Genomic DNA, 4,375 nt, shown 5'->3' on the forward strand with positions numbered 1-4,375 from the left:
CGGTGGCGACGGCGGGGGCCTCGCGTGGCCGCGGCGCACGGGGCCCGGGCTGTCCCTGGCTGTGCCTCACTCCGCGTAGGGCCTTGAACCCTCGCAGGACCCCGCGTCCCGGGGACTAGGAAGGTACGGGTGCAGGCAGCTGCTGATCTGGATGCGGGGGACGCAGAGGACCGAGGCGATCAGGCGCGCCGGGTGCCCCGAGTTGGGGCGGGGCCAACCCCCGGGTCCTTCCCTCCGGACACGCCCTCAAGTGGCGCCGGGGCTGGGGTCCTTTTTAGAGCGTCCGTGGTTAGATGTCTGAGCCTTTCCGTTGCAGGCGACGGTGAGAGGAGACACAACCCCAAAAGCTTTGATTCCTGCAGTCTTGGGACAAAATTTGCTGTGCCAGGTGTTTTGCCTATCATTTATTCTTCGCAAGAAATACCGGAAGTAGGTGTTACCTCCTTACGTGTTTGAACCGAAGTAATGTTCCCAGTGCCCCACCGCCAAGCCAGGATTGGACCCCAAGACTTTATGATTTCAAAGCCTGTACTACTGATGCCTTAGAGAAGAACACGTACAGACAAATTTTTATTTCGTGGTCATTCTGCTGAAAGTTAATTTTAATCTAAAAGAAAGCAGTTAGTAGCATCTACAGATCTGTCTGTGGAGGAACAATCAAGGTGGTTTAATGGAAGGATCATTGAATCGGGTTCCTGTTTACTCTAAAACTGAGGAACTGTGTAACCTGAGAAAAGTTAAGTTAGGTCTATTTTCTTTCTGCTGAAATTGCCCGTGAAAACTGGAGTCAGTGGCGTAGGTTGCTGCCTTGTCTCTATAACTGTAGAAAGGGGAATGACCTGTTTTTCCCCAGTGCGTCTTTCTTACCTACTGTACGTGCCTGAACCTCCCCACCGAAGGATAAGGTCCGTCTGTAATAAGAGTTAAAGCTATACAATGCATAAGCTTGGAAAATGTGACGTTAGTAGAATTCACTGATCAGTGGTCTTCCTGAAATTGAGTTGCCGGAGGTAAGAGGATGATGTTGGAGTTGTGATGGGGAAGGAAACTTCAAAAAGGTTGAGAAAGGATGAAGCATTTTGCTAACTAGGATCAGAGTGTTTGAACAGGACTCATCTCTCAAATTCTGTTTCTGCCACGTTCTGTCAAGTCTCTGATACTTTTGATCATCCATTTACTTATCTATAAACTGCCCTGCTACTTCTCAAGGTAGTTGTGAGGATCAATTGACATTGTATTTTGAAACTATAAAGTATTATTATCCATTCTGTGTTTTCCCTGACTGCTCACCAGCTATATTAGTTTCCTAGGGATGCCATAACCAAGTACCACAAACAGAGTGGCTGAAAGCAATAGAAATGTATCCTCTCATAGTTGTGGCGGCTAGAAGTTTGAGATTAAGGTGTCAGCAAGGTCATGCTCTCTGTGAAGGCTCTAGGGGGATACTTCCTTTCTTCTTTCTAGCTTCTGGTAGTTGCTGGCAACCCTTGGTCTTCCTTTGTTTGTGGATGCATCACTCCAATCTCTTGTCTCTGTTGTCACCTGGTCTTGTGTCTCTGTGCCTTCATATGACGTTCTCTTCCCAGCGTTTTCACAACATTTTCTTTCTGCGTAGCTCTCTGTGTCCAAATTTCCCTCTTACAAGAAAACCAGGACTTCCTTGATGGTCCAGTGGTTAAGACTCCATCTTCCACTGCAGGGGGCATGGGTTCAATCCCTGGTTGGGGAAGTTCCGCATGCTGAGCCGTGTGGCCAAAAAAGAAAAGAAAACCAGTCATTGGATTAGGGCCCCAATCCTAATCCACTATGATCTCATTTTAACTTGATTATACCTACAAAGACTCTATTTCCAAAAAAGATCATATTTTAAGGTTCCCAGTGGACAAGAAATGGGGGGAATACTGTGCAACCCAGCACAACAGCTAAATGTTGTTCTCCACAGCCCTGCCCTCAGACCTCTTTTCTTCTTACTGTATACCCTCTCCTTTAATAATCTCTTTCACTCCCCTGCATATACCTAGAGCTAATATTTGTTGAGTTCTGTTTGCTAGCTGTTTGCTGTATATAATCCCATTCATTTCTCACAATAACTTTATGAGCTAATTATCTCCATCTTACAAATGAGGATACTGAAGGCGAAAGAGATTAAATCATGTGCCCAAGCCCTCTCAAAAGGGTGAGTGGCAGAGCAGGAATTCGAACCCAGACAGTCTGACTCCAGGACCAAAACTATACTGCATGGTTATAATGTAGTTATGTATTAATTCAAGTAATTATATCTTATCATAGAATTTTACAATCTTAGTATATGAAGTGATATAAGAGTTTTTCAAGTCTAAACTCTAGCCTAATACAAGACTTCCCTGTTCATCTCTGATGAGAATTATCTCCTCAAATGGTTCCAGTGATGAACAGAGAACTCATGACTGGTTGGGATCTACAAGATACTGAAAATGCATTTGCTAATACACCTAGAGGTTTAAAAAAAAGAAAAGAAAAGAAAAAAAGAAAATGCTGTAAGGCTGAGAATCACTTTTTTATTTCCTTAGGCCACGCTGTGCGGCATGTGGGATCTTAGTTCCCAGATCTTTTAGAACCCTCACCCCCTGCATTGGAAGGGTGGAGTCTTAACCACTGGACCGCCGGGGAAGTCCCAAGGATAAGAACCACTTTAAAGAAACCCAACTTCCAGCAGCTTGGTATATGAACCTGAGTTTAAGTCCTAAGTCTGTTAGTCAACCTCCTGACCTCAGACAACTCCATTAAACTCTCTGGGCTTCAGTTTCCTCCTTTGTTTTTTGTTTGTTTGTTTTTGTGCCCTGGTGGTTGCTGATTCTCCTTTGGATGGAATGATGCCTTCTTCGCCAATCAGTCAGCCTGAGTAGATAATTGTAACTAGTATCAAGATTTATCCTGGTTCCTTAGGAAACCTGAATCTTTTTTTCCTCTCCAGTTTTATTGAGAAATAATTGACGCATATCGCTGTATAAATTTAAGGTAAGCAGCATGATGGATTGACTTACATATATTGTGAAAAGATTACCACAATAGGTTTAGTTAACATCCATCATTTCATATGGATACAAGGAAAGAAGAGAAAGAAAATTCTCCTTGTGATGAGAACTCTCAGGATTTACTCTTTTTTGTTTTGTTTTTTTAATTTATCTAATTTTAATTTATTTATTTTTGGCTGCGTTGGGTCTTCGTTGCTGCGTGCAGGCTTTCTCTAGTTGCGGCGAGCAGGGACTGCTCTTCGTTGTGGTGCGCGAGCTTCTCATTGCGGTGGCTTCTATTATTGCGGAGCATGGGCTCTAGGCACGTGGGCTTCAGTAGTTGTGGCACATGGGCTCAGTAGTTGTGGCTCGCGGGCTCCAGAGCGCAGGCTCAGTAGCTGTGGCGCATGGGCTTAGTTGCTCCGTGGCATGTGGGATCTTCCCGGACCAGGGCTCAAACCTGTGTCCCCTGCATTGGCAGGCAGATTCTTAACCACTGCACCACCAGGGAAGTCCCAGGATTTACTCTTTTAACAACTTCCCTGTATATCTTACAGCAGTGTTAACTACAGTCATCATGTTGTACATTACATCCCTAGTACTTATGTATCTTATAACTGGAAGTTTATACCTTTTAACTATCTTCCTCCAATCCCCCCCGCCCCCCACCCTGCCTCTTTTTCTTTGAGTTTGGTGTTTTTGTTTTGTTTTCTTACATTCCACATATAAGTGAGATCATAAAGTATTTGTCTTTCCCTGTCTGACTTATTTCACTTAACATAATGCCTTCTTCACTTGCAAAATGAGGTAGATGTATAAGCACTAATAACCTAAACTAAGTTGAACTGGAATCTTCATCCCTTTGGCTAATACTGAGTATTCTTCCCTGCTCTTCCTACCTTTTTTTCCCCCAAAGCTAGTCATTCCTATTCCTCTCTATCCCTCATTTTCATGGTTTTCAGGCCACTTACGAGCCCATTTACCTACTTCTGGAGTTTCTCTATTCTGGTATGGGCCCATAAATTACACAATATCGAAGATATGTCTGAAGAACTCATGGTATGACAGGGCTCAACTCTCTTGCTCCAGCTGCATTCTCTACTAATATGTAGCAGTAGGTTTCTTTGTTTTATTTTCAGTCATATCATACTGCTGATTCAGTTCTCTCTCACCTGGCAAATGAAAACCTAATGTCTGCCTAAATTTGGAGCTTTAGACCTCTCTCTGTTAAATTGTTTTTTTTCCCTTTGGCTGTGCTGCATGCCATTCAGGGTATCAGTTCCCCAACTAGGGATCGAACTCGTGCCCCCTGCAGTGGAAGTGTGGAGTCTTAACCGCTGGACCGCCAGGGAAGTCCCCTCTTTCTGTTAAATTTAATCCAG

The 4,375-nt window shown here is 44.0% G+C and overlaps 1 long non-coding RNA gene across 1 annotated transcript; it reads left to right on the forward strand.

Moving 5' to 3' along the window:
- Positions 1 to 113: 113 nt before the first annotated feature.
- On the forward strand, positions 114 to 2,786 carry LOC309626201. The gene is made up of 2 exons (XR_014243011.1): positions 114 to 429; positions 2,550 to 2,786. It is a non-coding gene; the product is annotated as an uncharacterized lncRNA (long non-coding RNA).
- Positions 2,787 to 4,375: the final 1,589 nt, after the last annotated feature.

Source organism: Balaenoptera borealis (assembly GCF_965194805.1).
Source record: "Balaenoptera borealis genome assembly, chromosome: 3".
NCBI lineage: Eukaryota > Metazoa > Chordata > Mammalia > Artiodactyla > Balaenopteridae > Balaenoptera > Balaenoptera borealis.